The sequence below is a fragment of the Scyliorhinus canicula genome, chromosome 1 (assembly GCF_902713615.1).
Source record: "Scyliorhinus canicula chromosome 1, sScyCan1.1, whole genome shotgun sequence".
NCBI lineage: Eukaryota > Metazoa > Chordata > Chondrichthyes > Carcharhiniformes > Scyliorhinidae > Scyliorhinus > Scyliorhinus canicula.
Window position 1 is genome coordinate 248844092 of NC_052146.1, and position 21850 is coordinate 248865941.

The 21850-nt window shown below is 43.9% G+C and overlaps 1 protein-coding gene across 7 annotated transcripts in view; it reads left to right on the forward strand.

Moving 5' to 3' along the window:
- The window catches only part of lpgat1 (lysophosphatidylglycerol acyltransferase 1), a 205774-nt gene that overhangs the window by 27108 nt on the left and 156816 nt on the right, over nucleotides 1-21850 (forward strand). The window lies entirely within an intron of this gene.

The following is a 21850-nucleotide window of genomic DNA, read 5'->3' on the forward strand; positions in this document are numbered from 1 at the left end:
TCCAACCAATTTCTCACCAAATATTTGAATGATCAAAGCCATTGTCTTAGGCTCTCACTGTAAATGCATAATCAACTTGGGTATCACTTTCAATCATTGTCTCAAACTGAATCAGATAGCTGGCAACTTAGGTAAATTACTTGCTCCTAAATTGAGCTTCTGACACCGTATCCCGCCATCACAAAGGCTGCTTACTTCTACCTTTATAACATGTCCTTACTTCAGCCCACCTGATCCACTAAGCATTTGTCAGCTCAAAAATCCACAATACCAGTGCTCTTCTAACTGGCCTCCCATGCTCCAACTGTGTACTGCAGCTCAATGAAACATTCTGTCTTTATCTAATCCTGTTCACCAGCTAGCCTGTCTTTGTTGACCTGCATCGGTTTCCATTCTTCAATGTCTGCAATTTGAAATGTCGATACTTTTATTTTTACGCATTCATGAGAAGTGGGTGACACTGGCAAGGCCAACATTTATTCTCCTTGAAAAGGTGGTGGTGAGTACCTTTAGAACAGCTGCAGTTCATGTGGAGTAGGTACATCAACAGTGCTGTTAGTGGGGAGTTCCAGGATTTTGACCCAGTGAAGATGAACTTCCAAGTCCGGTTGGTGTATGACTTGGTGGGAAACTTGGAAGTGATGTTTCCATGGATTTGATCCCCTTGTTGTTTTAGACCGTGGAAGTCATGGGTTTGGAAGGTGTTGGAAGAAATCTTGGTTGCATGCTGCATGCAACTTGTAGATGGTGCACACTGTAGTCTTGGTGCCCTGGTGGTGAAGGAAGTGAATATTTAAGTTGCTGATAAGATGCCAATCAAGTCGGCTGGTTTATCCTGGATGGGGATGTTGTCAGGTATGCATTTACCCAGGCAAGAGGAGAGTATTCCATCACAGTCCTGTAGATCACAATCTTGTAGATAGTGGAAAGGCTTTGGGTATCAAGCGATGAGTTCCTTGCTGCAGCGTCTCTGCCCTCGTAGGTACAATATTTATGTGACATGTCCAAGTTAACTGTGTGGTCATTGGCATCAGGTATGCACCCTTCCCAGGCCCACTCCTCCACCCTATCCCCATAACCCCACCTAACCTTTGGACACAAAGGATCAATTTAACATGGCCAATCCACCTAACCTGCACATCTTTGGACCGTTACTCATCAGCTTGTACTTTAATATTCTCCAGATCTTGTAGCATGCAGACATGGATTGCCTTATTATCTGAGGAATTGAACGCTCTTCATTGAGCAGAGAACATCCCAATTTCCAATCTTGATAGTGAAAGGTCGCTGAAAGTTAGGCCTGGGACACTACCTTGATGATATCCTGGGACAGATGATTGGCTTCGAACAATCACAATTATTTTCTTGTGCTGGCTATGGCTCTAGCCATTGGGACATTTCCCTCCGATTCTCATTGACTTCAATTTTACTCGGGCTTCTTGATGCCACACTTAAAATGCTGCAGTGTGTCCTCACCTCTGAATTGGACTGAGGCTATAATAAGGTCTGGAACTGAATGGTCCTGGCAGAATCCAAACTGAGCATCGGTGAGCAGGTTATTTGTGAGTTAATGCTGGTTTATAGCACTGTGGTACCTTCCATTACTTTTCTGATGATTGAGAGTAAGCAGATGGTGCAGTTATTGCCTTGTCTCTTCAGTTCTCTAACCAGTGGTACGCTTTATCAGTGGTATCACTTTCTCTCTCCAACCAAGCCAAATTTCTGTTGTTCCTATTCCAAACTCTAAGACTTTTCACCACCATTGGTAACATACCTGACCCATGCTCTAAAAGTCTCTCCCAAACCACTTTGACCCTCCACTTTTCCTTCTTTAAGACCCATCTTAGAACTCACTTATTTGACCATGCTTTTGGCTGCCCCTCTTAATCTGTCCATTGTTTATCACTTGAGGTATCAAGGAACATTTTTCTATGTTAAAAAGCAGTGTATAAATGCAAGCTATTGATGCTAGGCAACTTTCCAAAGAGAAATCAAGTTACTGTGAGTCACTTGACAACTTTCTAGTGACCATTTAGGCCATTAGATCTTGGGCACATGCCAGAACCTCAGCAGAATAGGATGCAAGGTAGGAAAAAGCAGAGAAAATACAATTCTGAAATGAGAGGGCAGAATTCATGTATTTGAGAGAACAAGGTTGAGACCTGCTTAATTATTTTGAAGACATTTTGACTTGATTGCTGTAGTTGAAATATATTGACTATATACATTTAATGTAGAAATGGTCCCTATTCATACCAAACTATTTAGGTATTTAATTATCTGAACAAGTATTCTTTTTATTGCTTGAACAGGCTGTTCAATGTTGATGTAATCTGCCAGCTAGGTACCGTGTTTGATGCTGAATCTGATCCTATATTACTGCTTACCAAGATATTTTATTACTGGCATGGGTGGCAATATAGAATTGTTATTAATTTCTGAATCATGTATAATTACAATAAAAGTACGTAAGTGGTCAATTACAAACATTGGGTGTGTTGAGATTTGCTACAATTTAACCTTTTCAGGATTTCTCATTATATTTTGTTCTTGCACAGTAACATACTGCTGGGGGCAGCACTCTACTCTGTTTCCATGGCTTTGCTGTGGGAGTGCTACTTGGCAATTTTCCATGATGTCCTGGCAAGTACAATATGTACACTTCCTGTTTGCTTCCCACTTTAATGGTAAGCCTTTTACTGACCTAGAGTGCAGAAAGTAATGGATTTGAACCCATAATTTCTTGGCTGTTTGCAGAGCACCTACTAGTTAGATGAACCGAGAATCTATTTTAAATAGAAGGTTGAGGAAAATTCTAAATAATAGCAAAGGATTTTCAGATGCAGTACAATATTCAAGTTGTATTAATTTGGGACAGTATTTGTCAGTCTTAATCATAGTGAAAGTCTGATAGTAATAGAGATTACTGGTTCTGAGATTAAAGTGGAACTTGAGGACTATATCACAGCCACAGAATTTCTATTGTCAACAGGTCCCAAGGAGCGCTCATAAATTAAGCAAGCTAAATTGCCCTTAGTGTCCAAAAAGGATTAGTTGGGGTTGCAGGGATGGGGTGGAAGTGTGGGGATCCATCAAATAAAGGTGAAATACTGCAGATGCTAGAAATCTGAAATAAAAACAAAGGTCTGGCAGCATCAGTGGAGAGAGAAACAGAATTATACTGTGAACAAATATGACAAACGTTTTTTATCTCCCTTAATTCTGTTCTGACACCCGGTACTTATTTAGATGTTTGATTAGTATCTTTTACAGCCTACCTTCTAATACATTGCCCACAGCAATGTCAAGGTCTTATGGCCTTTGGTTTCATTGATCGTCCATATGGGTTTAAAAAAATCTTTTTGGCTATTTTACAATTATCAGGTACTGCTCCCATTTTTAATGAGTCCTGAACAATAGTGGTATGCCCATGACCAGTTTCATGTATCACCTGTATGAAGTCCAACTTGGCCTCATGCCTTGTGTACTGCTTTACCTTGTTAGATATCTGAAAGTTTATAGAATTTACAGTGCAGAAGGAGGCCACCCGGCCCATCGAGTCTGCACCGGCCCCTGGAAAGAGCACCCCACCCCATCCCCACACTTCCACCCCATCCCTGCAACCCCAACTAATCCTTTTTGGACACTAAGGGCAATTTAGCATAGCCAATCCACCTACCCCTGCACATTTTTGGACTCTGGGAGGAAATCGGAGCACCCGTAGGAAACCCACGCAGACACTGGGAGAACGTGCAGACTCCACACAGACAGTGACCCAAGCCGGGAATCAAACTTGAGACCCTGGAGCTGTGAAGCAACTGTGCTAACCGCTGTGCTACGGTGCTGCCCAAAGTTCAGCTCCTTTGATACTTGCTTGGTTACCCTCGACTTCCTTGCTGGTCATCTGGCATTTGGCATCATTATTTTTCTGCCATATCAGTAAATCTGTTCAGTTTCTTGTATAAAAATATGTTTGAGATTTGACTTAATATTCCCTGCTATCCTAACCTCCTTTTTCTATTCTGTCTGCTGTCAAATTTCTTAACTTCCTATATTTTGTTTTATGTTCATCTCAATCCATTTTGCAATCTGCATATAGCTTTTTTAAAAAATATTTTTATTTGCCATATTTTCATCATATTCACCATACAAAATACCAACAAGAACAACCCCACAATATATAAGATACAATCCCACCCAAACCCAAGAATCCCCCCACCTGCCGCTCAACAGTCAACAATAACCAACTCCCGAAAGTGCATAATGAACAAACCCCAACAATTGTCGATCCCCTCCTTTGCCCCTTCCAGCTCAAACTTCACCTTTGGTCTCCCGTCACGTCGAGGCGCAGGGTGGAGAGACTGACCTCCACCCCAACAGGATCTGTCTACGAGCTATCAGCGAGGCAAAGGCTAAAACATCTGCCCCAACTCCCACCTGCAACTCGGGCAGGTCCGACATCCCGAATATGACTTCTAGGGAATCGGGCTCCACATCTGTATGCAAGGCCCCTGAGATTGTGCCAAAACCTTTCCAACTTCGGGCAGGACCAAAACATATGGACATGGTTCACGGGACCCCACCAACATCGCTCACAGACATCCTCCATCCCCTCGAAGAGCCGGTTCATCCTTGATTTTGTGAGGTGCTCCACATGTACGACTTACAGCTGTGTCGGCCCCAGCCTTGCACACGTGGTTGAGGAATTCACCTCCTCCAAAGCACTTCACCCCACAATCTCTCTTCCATTAACCCCCCCCCACCCCCCCGCACCAGCTCCTCCTCCCACTTTGCCATAATCCCTTGCAGTGACACCCTGTACTCCTCCAGGATACTCCTGTAGGTCGCCAGCCCTCCCGCTGACAGCACAGCCTCCAGCAATGAAGAGCCTGGCGCTGTTGGGAAGGTCGGGAAAACATTTCTAGCGAAATCCCGAACCTACAGGAACATAAACGCCCTGCGCCAATCCATACTTCTCTCCCAACTCCTCTGGGCTTCCCCCTCCCATCCCATCTCCGAATCCGCGCATCCGTCCTCTCCGACACTAATCCATGATCCCCCCACCCCACTCCCAATCGTCCTGTCTGCAGGACCACCCTCCTAATCCTGACCATCTTCCCCCACGCCTGCCTCCTGCAGAAGGACAAGATCAATTTGTCGATCCCCTCTGAATAGGATTTTGATAAAAAGGCTTGCAGGCACTGGAATAAAATCAAAGAATTGCGGCAAAACATTCATTTTAGCTGCCTGCACCTGGCCCGCCAACAACAGAGGGAAACTGTCCCAAATTGACAGATCGACCTTCACCACCCCCCTCCCCACCAAACTAGTAAAATTATATTTTCGGAGCTCTCCCCAATACTTGCATGTAGTTTTATATTTTAGGAACTTAACTTCGGTAGTAGGGAAGATGCTGGAGTCTATCATCAAGGACGAAATAGCGAGGCATCTGGATAGAAATTGTCCCATTGGGCAGACGCAGCATGGGTTCATAAAGGGCAGGTCGTGTCTAACTAATTTAGTGGAATATTTTGAGGACATTACCAGTGCAGTAGATAACGGGGAGCCAATGGATGTGATATATCTGGATTTCCAGAAAGCCTTTGACAAGGTGCCACACAAAAGGTTGCTGCATAAGATAAAGATGCATGGTAAAGTAGTAGCATGGATAGAGGATTGGGTAATTAATAGAAAGCAAAGAGTGGGGATTAATGGGTGTTTCTCTGGTTGGCAATCCGTAGCTAGTGGTGTCCCTCAGGGATCCGTGTTGGGCCCACAATTGTTCACAATTTACATCGATGATTTGGAGTTGGGGACCAAGGGCAATGTGTCCAAGTTTGCAGATGACACTAAGATGAGTGGTAGAGCGAAAAGTGCAGAGGATACTTGAAGTCTGCAGAGGGATTTGGATAGGTTAAGTGAATGGGCTAGGGTCTGGCAGATGGAATACAATGTTGACAAATGTGAGGTTATCCATTTTGGTAGGAATAACAGCAAACGGGATTATTATTTAAACGATAAAATATTAAAGCATGCCGCTGTGCAGAGAGACCTGGGTGTGCTAGTGCATGAGTCACAGAAAGTTGGTTTACAGGTGCAACAGGTGATTAAGAAGGCAAATGGAATTTTGTCCTTCATTGCTAGAGGGATGGAGTTTAAGACTAGGGAGGTTATGTTGCAATTGTATAAAATGTTAGTGAGGCCACACCTGGAGTATTGTGTTCAGTTTTGGTCTCCTTACTTGGGAAAGGACATACTGGCACTGGAGGGTGTGCAGAGGAGATTCACTAGGTTAATCCCAGAGCTGAAGGGGTTGGATTATGAGGAGAGGTTGAGTAGACTGGGACTCCTCGTTGGAATTTAGAAGGATGAGGGAGGATCTTATAGAAACATTTTAAATCATGACGGGAATAGATAGGATAGATGCGGGCAGGTTGTTTCCACTGGCGGGTGAAAGCAGAATTAGGGAACATAGCCTCAAAATAAGGGGAAGTAGATTTAGGACTGGGTTTAGGAGGAACTGCTTCACCCCAAGAGTTGTGAATCTATGGAATTCCTTGCCCAGTGAAGCAGTTGAGGCTCATTCATTAAATGTTTTTAAGATAAAGATAGATAGTTTTTTGAAGAATAAAGGGATTAAGGGTTATAGTGTTCGGGCCGGAAAGTGGAGCTGAGTCCACAAAAGATCAGCCATGATCTCTATGAATGGCAGAGCAGGCTCGAGGGGCCAGATGGCCTACTCCTGCACCTAGTTCTTATGTTCTTTGGAACAGATGTTTTTATTCCTCCCTTATTCTAGCATAACTTCCATTATTACCCACCATACTCTTTTTTTTTAAACTGTGCTTTCCTGCAGTCAGGTGTGGCAAACTTTTTTCAGTGATTTGTGTATTGCATTCTCTATTACTGGTTACAACATGAACTTGGTGTTACTGTAGGCTGCAGCGAATGTAGAATCTAAACAGGGGGGCACGACGAGCAAAGTGAAACTGACCTCTAATTCAGGACAGCCTTTTTATGATGGACTGATTTCTGTCGTAGTGTTTGGATGGGGGTCCACTTTGAGGCTGTTTACTGCATGATTGTTTGGCCACTGCACTTTTCATGATAAAGTTTTATATAATATAATCTTTATTGTCACAAGTAGGCTTATATTAGCACTGCAATGAAGTTACTGTGAAAAGCCCCTAGTTGCCACATTCCGGCACCTGTTTGGGTACACAGAGGGAGAATTTACCACATGAATCGTATGTTTGACCGCTTAATGTTAACTATGAGAAGTATCATTTTAATGTCCATATTCTGGGATATTGTAAAGGAATCGAGAACTGTGTTGTGGGCTTGATCTTAGCCAAAAGGCCGAGAAGGGATTCTCTGATTCTAACATTATGACTACTTTAACTGCCAAAAGCACACAGGAGAAATAAATTGCGTGCTGTCCACAAAGCACCTTCGATTTACTGTAAATTTTGCAGCAGAGTATTGATATTAATAGACTAAATATATCTAATAAACTGCCTGCCAATTATGAGCATCACAATCACGGTAAATAAATTGCAGGGTGGTGCGTTGGCACCTTCTGCCTATAGGTTGAAAGAAAAAGAATGGTGTCCCCAAGACGGATAGTACATTAAATTTAATTACATAATCTGATTTAGTTCCACAAAACATGTTACTGCTGAACTGGGACACAAAACCTATTTAGTTATCATCTTAACCTAATGAAGAAAGTTTGAACAGGTTGGGCCTATACCCATTGAAGTTGAGAAGAAAGCAAGGTGATCTTATCTTGAAGAGAATTGATAGGGTGGATTCCGGGAAGATATTTCCTCTTGTGAGTGTAACTAGTACTCACAGTTTAAGAATAAGAGGTAAACCTGTTAACGTGGAGTTGAGAAGAATTTATTTCTCTTGAGGGTCATTCGTATGTGAATTTTTTTCCCTAGAAAGAAGTGGAAGCTAGGTCATTGAATTTATTTGAGGCTCACTTAGATAGATTTTTGATAGGCAAAGGAGTTGATGGTTATTTGGGCGGTGTTGGGAAAGTGCGGGGGACAGAGCAGATAGGAAAATGGAATTGAGACCTCAACCAGGTCAGCTCTGATCTTATTGAAATGCGGAGCAGGCTCGAAGGGCTGAATGCCTTATCATTGCTCCTAAACCCTATGTTACTAATGTTGTGAAAAGGGAGGAACCAAGGAAAGGAGCATTGGAAACACTTTTGAAGATTCAGAGTGTGCATGTGTTATGGACCCATTGCGGGGGTTGGGGTGGGGGAGAGCAGGAAGAGCTTAAAAAATTTTAATTCTCAAAATACAATTTTTTTTCGTTCTTGTGGTGCTGTATTCTGGTTGTATTTCTGTAATAAATTTTTAACCAACCTACAACAATAACTTGAGAACTTGGAACAGATGACCTTCAAAAAGAAAGAAAAAGATTTATATCAGATTGCACCTATCGGTCTAGGCTGTGCTTTGTATGGCATGTTTTGCAATATTTCTTATGCACTTAAGAAGTTGTATATCTTTAGTTCTCAATTTGTGTATTTATTGGGTCTAACCAGACGGTTACACCAGCTTCACTGTAAAATTAAACTTTGCTTCTATGATGAGGATTGATTCTCTAATCTGTCATAGTCTCAGCTTGGGTTACATGCTTTCCTTTTCCAAATGCCTGCTAGATAAACATTCCAACACAGGTCACTGCCTGTAATGTGAGATGCACTATGGCAGCAGGCCTTTCATGAATTATATTTAGGAGCTGCACTATACACCAATGAAAACAAAGGTGAGGCACTTGTAATGGATGCATGGAGCTGACTTGCTACAAGGACATATTGCATTTCGTAATCTTTATTTTAAAGATAAAACCACAATGCAATAGATTGGGCCGAATAATGTATTTTTGTGCAATACTTTAAAGGTCAGTAGGATTAAACTGATGTGCTAAGATTACTTGTATTAGCAGTTTCAGATATCTTTTTGTTTCAAATTGTCATTTTTTAATTCATTCATGGGATGTAGAGATCACTGACTAGGTCAACATTTATTGTCCATCCCTAATTGCCCTTGCGAAGGTGGTGGTGAGCTGCCGCCTTGTTCGGATGGAGTTCTAGGATTTTGACCCAGCAATTGAAATGAATGGTGATATATTGCCAAGTCAGAATGGTGAGAGGCTTGGAACGAAACAAAGTGGTGATGGTGGTCCCACATGTCTGCTGCCCTTGCTTGCTCTTCTAGATGGCAGCAGCCGTGGGTTTGGAAGATGCTGTCAAGGAGCCTTGGTGAGTTCCTGCAGTGTATCTTGTAGATGCTACACTCTCTGTCACTGTGCATCAGTTGTGGAGGGAGTGAATGTTTGTGGATGGGATGCCAATCAAGTGGGCTGCTTTGGCCTGGATGGTGTCAAGTTTCTTCAGTGTTGCTGGAGGTGCACTCAGGCAAGTGGAGAGTATTCCATCACACTCCTGACTTGTGCATTGTAGATGGTGGCCAGGTGCAGGGAGTCAGGAAGTGAGTTACCCGCTGCAGGGCTCATAGCCTCTCACCTGCTGTTGTGGCCACAGTATTTGTGTGGCTAGTCCAGTTCAATTTCTGGTCAGTGGTAACCCCAAAATATTGATAATGGGGATTCAGCGATGGTAGTGCCATTGAGTGCCAAGAGGCGATTGTTAGACTCTCTTGTTGGAGATGGTAATTATGTGTTTATAACACATAAATGACTTTCCAAGGCACTTTAACATGAGCGATGTCAAAAATATTTTTATTGCTATCAAACCCCAGAAGGACATGTAGGGGCAGATGATCAAAAGCTTGATTAAAGAGTTAAGTTTGAAGACGCATCTTGAGAGAGACGTAAAGGTGGCGAGGGGTAGGGAGAGAATTACAAAGCACTGGGCCAGACAGCTGAAAACAGAGTGGCAAATAGCAGAGATTGAAATTGGGAATACACTAGAAGCCAGAGTTGGAAAGGCACATTGATTGCGAAAGTTTCTAGGAGTGGAAGAGGCTACAGAGATATACAGGGCTGAGGCATTAGCAGAATTTGTAACCAGTATAATGATTTTAAATTTAAGGCATTTTTTATTTCTTCTTTTAAAAATTTTTTTAGAGTACCCAATTCTTTTATTTTCCAATTAAGGGGCAATTTAGTGTGGCCAATCCACGTAGTCTGCACATCTTTGGGTTGTGGGGGTGGAACCCACGCAAACACGCGAGAATGTGCAAACTCTACACAGACAGTGACCCAGGGCCGGGATTTGAACCAAGGTGCTCAGCGCCGTAGGCAGCAGTGCTAACCACTGTGCCACATGCCACCCTAAATTTAAGGCATTATTGAACAGGGAACCAGTGTAGATCAACAAGCATGGGATGATGAATGAGTGAGACTTCAGCCTCAATTTGTGTTCTTGAGTCGGGTGTGCAGAGACAGGAGACTTCTCATCTCCGCGAACCTGACTTCCATAAATTTTCAGATTTGTGGTCTGGACGGGGTAGGCTGTCATAGGAATTGAGGGCAGGCTTCCTCTGAAAGTAGTGTTGGGTGGGAGGCTGACCTAGGTTGGGGGTTGGGTAACTTGAATGAATATAAAATGCAGACTTCAGAAAGGTACGTGTGAGTTAGGAAGTTCATGGCGAAGTCCCTGTGCCTTGGAGGAGACATTGATTTGTCAAGTGAGTGGGAACTCTGTGAATGTTGTCCAAATGTTTGCTAACGCTGGACTTAACAGCCCATCATGGGCTTTCCCTAAGGGCTGCCTTCAAATTCCTGCTGTGGTGAGCACAGTGCTCATCCAATACTACTTGGATACAGTGCTGGAAAAGGTTCAACAACTTGCTGCATTCTGGCAAGGTAACTAGTTTGGCTATCCACACAGAGGTCCAAGTGAAGGGTCAAATCTGCATGCTGCAGCTAAGGTGCAAGACGAGGCGCAATCTTTGCTGCAGCATTGAAACTTGTATGTGTAAACTACTCATGTAGGTGCACACAATGGATGTGAATGATCTGTAGGGAGAGAAAAGAACTAACATTTTGAGTCCAGATGGCCCTTTGCCAAACCCTGTATCATCTGTGTGGCATTTTATCAATACATTGACCATGGAAATAGTCAGGGTGCTTGTGTGGCCGTCTGTCGGTGACAGTGAGTCACCAGTAGCAGGTGATAAAGGTGGTAAGAATGTACCTTGGATGGTCACGGCTCCTCTACCGCTGCCGCCGGCCAAGTACACCACCAGCCCGGTAGTGGTGGCGACCCTGCGGATATGGGGCCAGTGGAGGAGGCATGTAGTGGAGACGGGGGCATCGGTTTGGGCGCCAATCTGCGACAACCATCGGTTTGCCCCCGGGAGTATGGATGGGGGGTTCAGAGTATGGCGGGGGTGGGAAGGGTGGGTGATATGTTCCTGGAAGGGAGCTTTGCGAGTTTGAGGAGCTTGGAGGAGAAATTGGGGCTGGTAAGGGGAAATAATTTTAGGTACCTACAGTTGCGGGACTTTGTTCATAGACAGGTCCCATCTTTCCCACGCCTCCCGCCAATGGGGATCCTAGACAGAATAGTCTCTAGGGGGGAGGAAGGGGAGGGTAGAGTCTCGGGTATTTATAAGGTGCTCATGAGGGAGGAAGGGTCCCAGACAGAGGAGCTGAAACTTAAATGGGAGGAGGAGCTAGGCGGGAAATGGAGGACGGGCTGTGGGCAGAAGCCCTGAGTAGGGTAAATCCGACCGCGACATGTGCTAGGCTCGGGCTGATTCAATTTAAGGTCGTTCACCGGGCCCATATGACGGTGGCTCGGATGAGCAAATTCTTTGGGATGGAGGACAAATGCACTAGGAGCGCGGGAGGACCAGCGAACCACGTTCACATGTTTTGGGCATGCCCTAAGCTTAGGGGGTACTGGGAGGGATTTGTGGGCATCATGTCCCGGGTGCTAAAAACAAGGGTGGTGATGGGTCCAGGGGTGGCAATTTTTGGGGTTTCGGAAGACCCGGGAGTCCAGGGGGAGAAAGAGGCCGATGTTTTGGCCTTTGCTTCCCTGATAGCCCGGCGATGAATACTATTGGCGTGGAGGGACTCCAAGCCCCCGAAGCTGTGGCTTGCGGACATGTCGAGTTTCCTGGGTATGGAAAAAATTAAGTTCGCCTTGAGGGGATCTGTACAGGGATTCGCCCGGAGGTGGCAACCATTTATTGACTTCTTTGCGGGAGAGTGAGCGTCAGCAGGGGGTGGGGGGTGGGTGGGTAGGGTAGAGTAGAGTAGGAGGGAAAATATGGCTGGTAGTACCGGTGGGAGAGGAGCGGGCTTGTGCAGTATGTTACGATTGAAGTATTGAAAGTACATGGATGTTTGCACATTTTTACCTTTTTTGCTTTCTTTCTGTTGATGTCTGTAACTGTTTACAAAGCCAAAAAGTACCTCAATAAAATTGTTTATTAAAAAAAAAGAATGTACCTTGGAACATGTTGGTAATGGTGGAGGTCAGTTCAAGGTATGTTGGCTTGTGAGGAAATAAAAGGGATGGGGTTGCATCATAAGGGCACAGTGAGCATGGTTTTAAGGCACTGGGGGAAATCAGAGCTTGTTTTCACAATGTGAAGGCAATGTCTAACCATCTAATTTTGTGTTTCACACAGTTCTGCTCACTCAGTCCAAACCCCCACCCCACCTGGGCCACTTCATCCCTCATCAGGAGGAGGAAAAGATGTGTGAGGCAATATTGCATCAGACTAGCCCACATGCCTCCAGCTCAGATACAGCACTTAGAGGGATGTAGAGTTCATGGCAAAGGGTGAAGGACCCTGCTCAAGAGTGCAGGAGGAGGTATCAGAGTCATCTGTGCACTGACCTCGGAGGAAGGAGGAACGCCATGATGATCCAGTGAGCAGGAATGTGGAATCTCTGGTCATCTTTATTTGGACAAGCAACAGAATATGTGATATCTGGTTGAGTTTCCTGAGGTCGTGGGAGCTTTTGGGCTGCAAATGGAGGAGTCTTATCATGTTCAGAGCTTCCAATATTCCCAGGGGCACAACCGCGTGAACCCCTCCCTTAAGCAATTTGCCACTCTTGTGGAGAGACATATGCAGCAGCACTCTGCAAATCAGCATCTCAGCCAGGAAAGGGTGCAAGTCTCCTTCAGTAGCCTGGATCAGTCCGCTCAGAGGGTGAGCATTGACATAATGGAATACATTAGGAGTTGCATACCCTGAACTGGTTGGTTGCACTGTTGGCACAGTGATTGCTGGAATGGACAACTGCTGCATACCAGCAGCCAGCCCCATCAACCCCACCTGAAGGCTAATCCAGGGCTGTGGAGGTCAGTGAGGAGGGTGAATGTACCAAAAACCCTTCAGCACCTTCATCTTCCAGAGCCTTTGTCTGCTCCCTAGGTGCTAGTGACAACAGCTGCCCATGCAGAGATGCAGCAGTCTACTGGATGTCCCAAATGGGTGCCTCCATGAAGAGACCAGCTGCCATGCTGCTCATAGCCATATAGATTTAGAAGTGAGCAGCCTTCCTCCACCATCCAGAGGCTCAAAAACTAATACTGATGCATCATTCATTGTCCATCAATGTTTGACTTTAAAGTTGACTGAATGTTCAGACTCCACAAAGAGATGGAGGGAATGCTGGGTGGAGACATTCATCCACCAGTCAGTGTTATGTATTGGTCTCGGTGTAGGCAATGCATATCGAGATGCCATGTATGCTCCAAGGAATGTCACTTGTCTGCTGTCCTTACTACATTGGATGCTTTTGCATTACAAGTAGCATGTAAATGTAGCCAAGGGTTATGGAAACCTGGCATATGGTGCTCAATCCAGAAACTGGACCATTGTCCAGAATGGATGCAGCACAAGTTAATTCAATGACCTGATGTTGCAAATCAATGACTAATGTAAAAAATCAAAACTGTGAATGCCCTTTCCTAGCCGCGCATGTGTGGGAGGCCCAAGATATATCAGGACTTGGGAGATGCCAACCACGGAGCTGAAGATAAAAGTTAGATTTAGTTTATTACTTTAATTTTCAATCATTTTGAATCTTCTTTTGCAGCACACTTGTGGGCTCTCTCTCCCACCAGTGTGCCACTGCACAGGTTTGGAACCTCTGCTTTAAGTTGCACCTTGATCTCTTTCCCAGTTCCTATCTCCTTTGAACATTTTGCTTTGTTCCACACCCCTCACCTTTCCGTTAAAACTCTCATTGTGTTATAAATGTATAACAATTTAAAGTTATAATTTTGTTCAAACTTTAATTTTGCACATTAGAAATGTTAGCTACTGAGATAATGGTGAAAATAAATTTTCAAAAATATTTTCAGAGAAATGTAGGGACCCAGCGGCAAGGTAATGCAATCACAGGGTGATGCAGTGTCACTATAAACAAGCAACTATAAATTGGTATGATATTTTCAGAGTTAAAGACAGTCGCAGCACCACCTCCAACCGATATTGCAGTTACTTCTGAATTTTCAACTAACTGCTTCTGCCATGTACTACATTTAGTACAGAATGGATGCTGAATAGTTTTGGTGATGTAGTACGTTGTTGTCTATTTTGTTAACTTTTTTTATTAATTCTAATATTTGTAAGGGCAGCACGGTGGCCTAGTGGTTAGTACAGCTGCCTCACGGCGCTGAGATCCCAGGTTCGATCTGTGCAAACTCCACATGGACATTCTCCCCGTGTCTGCGTGGGTTTCACCCCCACAACCCATAAATGTGCAGAGTAGGTGGATTGGTCACACTAAATTGCCCCTTAATTGGAAAAAAAAATTGGGTACTCTAAAATAAAAATTCTAATATTTGTCTTGGTAACCCTTCTCATTCCCATCAATCCTAACTCTTCAAAACATTTATTAACCGTTTGTGCTTCACAATTTACTTTCTGGTAATCCTGTTAAGCATATGTTTGCTTCCCTTCATTTCTGACTCCCATGCACATTATTGTCAACCAAAATATTCCATTGGATTCCTTTCCTACGTCAGAAACTAAATTGTGTCTCAATTTCCTATGCAGCTTTTTCTTGAACTTCAGATTTTTAGATATGCTTTTGCAAAATTATGCAAAAGACCAGTGGTCCTACACTCTTCATGTTCAGTCATTGTTGACTGTTGATTTTCTTCTGGGAGAGTGGAGAGAGAGAAATTTATATGTATGTGGTGTAGGCCAATTCCATGGTACAGCTCTGAAGCTATGGATCATGTAACAGATTTTACTGCACAACGTCCCATGTGTTGCAGCTTCGGTTGGGACACTACCTTTTGAACCTATTTTTCATTTGATTTATTGTATGCTTGACCCAATTTTAATTGCCCATTCTTCGACATTAATTAGAATGTGTGTCTTTTACTTTGCCTTGAAGGTCTCATATTTTCTGCCTATCCAATTCTAAACTTATTTTCATTATCATATGTTTATTTTGTAAGATTCAAAACTGTTTCAGTGTTTCCTTTGCTCAGCTTAACATTAATCTTGCTACAAAATATTTTTGGTGTACTGTTCTATATATAGCAGCCAAAAAATGATGACTTCAAGAAAGCACAATGTCTTTGTTTAAACACAAGTCTTTATTGTGAGTGTAGAATTAAATTTTACACCCCCATATCTAATTTATAAAAATTTTGTAATGTGACCTCATTTTATGTTTAACCCTAGATTCCAGCGCTTCCTGTTGCTTTCTGTGAAATAATGGAATTTCTGAACAAAAACACTTTTCCTTAACATTGTAAAACATCTCAAGGCGCTTTATAGGAGTGTAAACAGACACAAGTGACAGGAAGCAGAGATTAAGCAAAGAAACATCATGTTTCGCAGTACAGCCTCAATGATAGCATTGGTTTGGAGATCAATAATGGTGTCTTTTACATTCATTGTAAGAGGGGGAAACTAGGCCAAGATAATTTTTGGACAAATTCTTGATAAGGCCTTATTATGGCTTTATCCTAAAGTATCCCTTTGTTCCACTACAGTTACTCCTTGTGAATGCTCTGATAAACCATGGCCTTCAACTTGGAGCATATTAATTACGTAGAAAAGTTTGGAGAATGTATTTTCTGTATCCTAGAGCTTAATGTAACAGTCTGATTATTTTGGATCCGATACTGAATCTCTTCCATGTTTTTCTGCTTTTGAGTTAGATTAAGAAGCGGAAGGTAATACTTAAAATCTGACGAGCAGCACGGTGGCCTAGTGGTTAGCACAACCGCCTCACGGCGCTGAGGTCCCAGGTTCGATCCCGGCTCTGGGTCACTGTCCGTGTGGAGTTTGCACGTTCTCCCCGTGTCTGCGTGGGTTTCGCCCCCACAACCCAAAAATGTGCAGAGTAGGTGGATTGGCCACGCTAAATTGCCCCTTAATTGGAAAAAATAATTGGCTAATCTAAATTTATTAAAAAAAAGAAAAAAATACTTAAAATCTGGTGATGTCCGGGTATATGCGTGGTTGATGCAACGCAGAATTGGCTGTTGTGTCAGGACGTCAGTGGTATAACAAATGGGTCTTTTTTAAACAAGCTAAATAGAATGAAATAAAAGTTTATTTCCAAGTACCTGATCATGAAAGAATAATAAGTAAGCCTCCAATATGACTATATGGATTGCTTAGTTCACTCTAATTCCTGATGCAATACTTGTCTTTGGGAACAAAATATACTCGAATCTGAATAAACGTGGAAAATAGGAGTAGGCCATCCAGCACTTCGAGCCTGCTCCGCCATTCATTCTGATCATAGCCAATCATCCAATTCAGCAACCTGTTCCCGATTTCCCCCATATCCTTTGATCCCGTTAGCTCCAAGAGCTATATCTAACTGGCTGCATCTACCTTGAATACATGTAATGTTTTGACTTCAACTGCTTTCTGTGGTAGCGAATTCCACTGACTCACCACTCACTGGGTGGAAGAAATTTCTCCTCCTCTCAATCCTAAATGGTTTACCCTTACACTGTGACTCCTGGGACTGGACTCCACAGCTATCAGGAATTTGTCTGTCCTTTCTAAATACTGAATACCCCTGGATGTTCAATTCCCATCCCTGGTCACCCTGAAGCCATGTCTCTGTAATCCCAACTATTGGCAAAAACACGAGAATTCCCAAACCGACATTGCAAAGAGGGAAAGTCAGAGGGGGCCTAGCTCTACCGAACCTACAATACTACTACTGGGCAGCAAAGGCAGAACAAGTGAGGGGATGGGTACAAGAACCCGACACAGATTGAGTACAAATTGAGGAGGCATCCTGTATAGGAACAACCCTCCGGGCACTGGCCACAGCAGTATTCCCATCCTCCTCAACAAGGTACACAACGAGCCCAGTGGTAGCGGCCATGCTGAGAACATGGACCCAGTTGAGACAGTACTTTGAGATAACCAAAATGTCCCTTATGGCCCCTATCTGCTGCAATCACAGATTCCCCCCAGCCATGCTAGACACCACCTTGAAAAGGTGAAAGTGGGACGGGGGCACACTGACGGTCGGGGACTTCTACGGAGGGCGCAGACTGGCGACACTGGGCGAACTGACGAGGAAGTGGAAACTAGCAAGAGGACAGGAAATGAGACACCTTCCTCTGCAAAGAGACAGTAGGGTACCCTGGGGCCCCCAGAAAGCACATTACTAGAGGACCTGATCGCACAAGCAGCGAGAAGGGGGGGGGCTATGTGGGAAAATATACGGATAGCTACTGGACAGAGCCCGAACACCACTGGACGGGACCAGACAAAAATGGGAGGACGGACTGGGGACAGAGGTAGGTTGGGGATTCTGAAGCGAAGCACTGAGCAAGGTGAGCTCCACCTCCTCCTGCGCAAGGCTAAGCCTAATGCACCTCACAGTGATGCACAGAGCGCACCTGACCAGAACCCGAATGGGCAGGTTCTTTCCGGAGGTGGAGGACAAATGTGAACAGTGCCAGAGAGGCCCGGCCAACCACACCCACATGTTTTGGGCTTGCCCCAAGCTTGCTTGCTGGATTCTGGACCGCCTTCACGGAGGCAATGTCCAAGGTTGTGGAGGTGAGGGTAAAGCCATGTCCAATAGTGGCAATCTTCGGGGTATCGGAGCAGCCCTACACATGGGGAAGGGGGGCAATGCCCTTGCTTTCGCTTCCCTAATTGCACGCTGGAGAATCCTGCTTGGCTGGCAATTGGCAGCACCACCCAAAGCTGCAGACTGGCTCGCTGACCTCTCGGAATTTCTCCACCTGGAGAAGATTAAGTACGCCATCCGAGGGTCAGAGGAAAGCTTCCTGGATACTTGGGGACAGCTCGTCGGCCTGTTCCAAAACTTGTTCGAGGCCAACAATGAGATCCTAAGGACTGCGCAACCCGATTTTGGGGGGGGGGGGGGGGGAAGAGAAAATTGGGGAAACCACAAGAGGAATGGCAGCAAAATGTACGTACAGTTAGTCAAATGAAGGACAAAACAAACCTCTCTGTAAGATCAAGCAAATTAGTGTGGGCAAGAAAAATGTAATGTATGTAAGTAACAGCTCTTTATAAATGTGTGAAAAGCCAATAAAAAGATTTTTCAAAAAAATAAATAAAATTAATCCATCCACTTTATTGCAAATGCTCCACACATTTAGGCACAAAGCCTCCAGGCTTGTGTTTTTAACATTTTTTTTGTGCCGTTCCCACAATTTTCCACTGTGGCCCTGTTTGATTCTGGCCCTTGATTTCTCTGCCTGACACTATCTTATTCCCTTTCTGTCTTTTGTTCTTGTTCTCTCACTACTTGGATAGGTTCCCACCCCTTCCATTTTAGTTTAAACCCTCCCCAACCACTCTAGCAAATACTCCCCCTAGGATATCAGTCCTGGTCCAGGTGTAACCTGTCCAGTTTGAACTGGCCCCACGTCCCCAGTATTGATCCCAATGTCCCAGGAATCTGAAGTACTTCCCATCACAACATTTCTTCAACCATGTATCCATCTGATTTTTCCTGCTATTTCAGCTCTGACTAATACATGGCACACGAGGTCCTATTTTTCAACTTGCGTCCTAACTATTTTGCTTTCAGTACCTCATCCTTTTTTTTATTATCAACTTTAAGTACCCAATTTTTTTCCAATTAAGGGGCGATTTAGCATGCCGAATCCACCTACTGCACATCTCTGGGTTGTGGGGCTAAGACCCACACAGACACTGGAAGAGTGTGCAAACTCCTACATCGTTTGTACCAATGTGTACCACAACCACTGATTGTTCACCCTCTCACTCCAGGACGTCCTGTAGCCGCTCTGAGACATAATTGACCCCAGCACCAGGGAGGCAACACAGCATCCTGGTATGAAGTCACAGAAACACCTATCTATTTCCCTTAGAATTGAATTCCCTATAACTATTGCATTCCCGCATTTTTTTACTCCTCCCCTGTACAGCAGAGCCAACAGTCGTACAACGAATTCGGCTGTTGCTTTCCCCTGATAGGCCATACTCTCCCCCAACAGTATCCAAATTGGTATATCCGTTTTGCAGGGGAATGGCCACAGGAGATTCCTGCACTGACTGCTTAGTCCTCTTGTTCTGTCTAGTGGTCACCCATTCACTTCCTGCCTGTGGATTCCGCCTGTGATGTGGCCACCACTCTGTGTGCTATCCACAATATTCTCTGCCTCACGACTGCTCCACAGTGTGCCCCGCATTTGCTTCAGCCCCGACACCTGGCCTTCCAGGAGTTGCAACTGGAAACATTTCCTGCACACTTGCTGGCCCTGTACACTGGAACTGTTCCCGGCTTTCCACATAGAGCAAGTTGAGCACACCACAGCTTTGAGCTCTCCTGCCGTGACTTACCCCTTTAAATGAAACCTTTTGGAAGATATTTAAAATCAAATAATATCAATTGCTCTAGGACCCATCTTCCCTCGTCCTTGTTACTACAGAACATAACCCTTACAAACTATAGACCACAAAATATAGACTGCACAAATTATAAGCAATAAAAGTAATAAATACTTAGCCGACTGTACTCTCCAGTCGGCTCCTTCCCCATACCCTGCATCACTTTTGAATCCTGACATCATCTCAGGAGCTCCAAGCTAGCAGTCCTCTCTGTCTGTCTCATTTTTGCCTTCTTTCGTCTCCCGGCTCCACACTCTGTCTCTCTCTTTCTTGCGCTCTTCTACCTCCCTGACTCGGCTCCCAGTCTCGCTCTTTCTCGTGTTCTTTTATCCTCCCAGCTCCTCTCTCCTTACATTCATTGTGTTAGTAGAATCTTGCAAATAGATTTTAACCCATTTTTTAAAATGCTGTGAAGGAAATTTTTGAATTAATTGCCTAGACAGTAAATTACCGGGATGGGCCTCTTATCTGATGCAGAAACCACCTGCACTACCATGATGCAAGTCAAAATCAAGCGGTTTCAATAATAGTAATTTGCCCCAACATTTACTGCCTATGGGGAGACCATGGCGTAACGGTAATGTCACTAGACTAGTTATCTAGAGGACACAGGTTCAAATACCACCACAGCACTGGTGGAATCAATTAATGTGGTGATGGTGACTATATTGCTGTAAAAACCCATCTGGTTCACTAATGTCCTTTAAGGAAGGACATCTGCAAACCTTGCCTGCTCTGGCCTATATATGCCTCTACATCCAGAGTAATGTGGACTTCTGCCCACTGAAATGGCCTAGAAAACTGCTCAGTTCAAGGGCAATTAAAGATGGGCAACAGATACTGGACTTGCTAGAGATGCCCACATCCCTTGAAAGAATAAAAAGATGATGATTGCAAAAATATCCGTTTGATTTGTACATTTAATCCTCAATTATTGAGAGAATGAACTCAATTGCATTTATAAGATATCTTTCATAACCTTGGATGATCTCTAAATGCTTCGCAGCCAATTGAGTACTTTGAATTGTAGTTACTGTCGTAATATGGGGAAACGTGGCAGCCTTTCTGTGCACAGCAAGATCCCACAAATAACTATGAGAAACCAGAATTTTTTTTTAGCAATGTTTGTTGAGGGATAAATATTAGCCAATACACCTGCTCTTCACAGCCTCATAGTAATTTTCTCACTGAGAGGGCAGAACGGGTGTCCGTTTGATATCTCATTCAAACAATGACATCTCTGTCAATGCAGTATTCCCTCTTTACAACAATAAGGTGATAACTTAGATCAAGTCTCTGGAGCGGGATCTGAGCCTGTGACTTTGTCTGAGCCATGTTATAGCCCTTGAATAGCTCCAAACCACTTGTACTGCCATTCAGTTGATCAACCAACCTGTAGACTGATGTGAAAAGAGATCCTGGCCTCTGGGCCATCCCACTGATGTATAGGAGCAAGGACATAAAAATGAGTGGCCTTGCAGTACCTGAGAATTTCCCTCCATCCATATAATTATATTCAGGATTGGAGGAGATAATATTGGGAAGAGAAATCGAGAGACAGGCATTTATGTAATACATTTCACAACCACAGGACATCCCAAAGCATTTTACGGCCAATGAAGTACCTTTGAAGTGTGGTTGCTGTTGTCGGAGAGGCAGAAAAAAAAGAATGGTCCCACAAGCAGAAATGTGATAATGACCAGATAATTTGTTTCTGGAATGTTGATTGAGGGATAAATGTTAGAATTATGGTGGAAAATTAATTTTTTAATTTGAGAAATCTCATTGCATAATCAGGAATCTTGATGCTTGCATCTCATTTCAACTTGTTTATTTTCTACGGGTTGAGGTTCTGCATCCCTTCTGTGCGTTGCTCAAGTTAATTTTGTTTTATAAGCTGCTGGTGGTCTATAACATCTGCTGTAGCTACGTCCTGACGTTGTCCAAAGACTGTCAGTTTCCATACATATGCTGGCCACACCCAGTGTTATGTCAGTATCACTTGT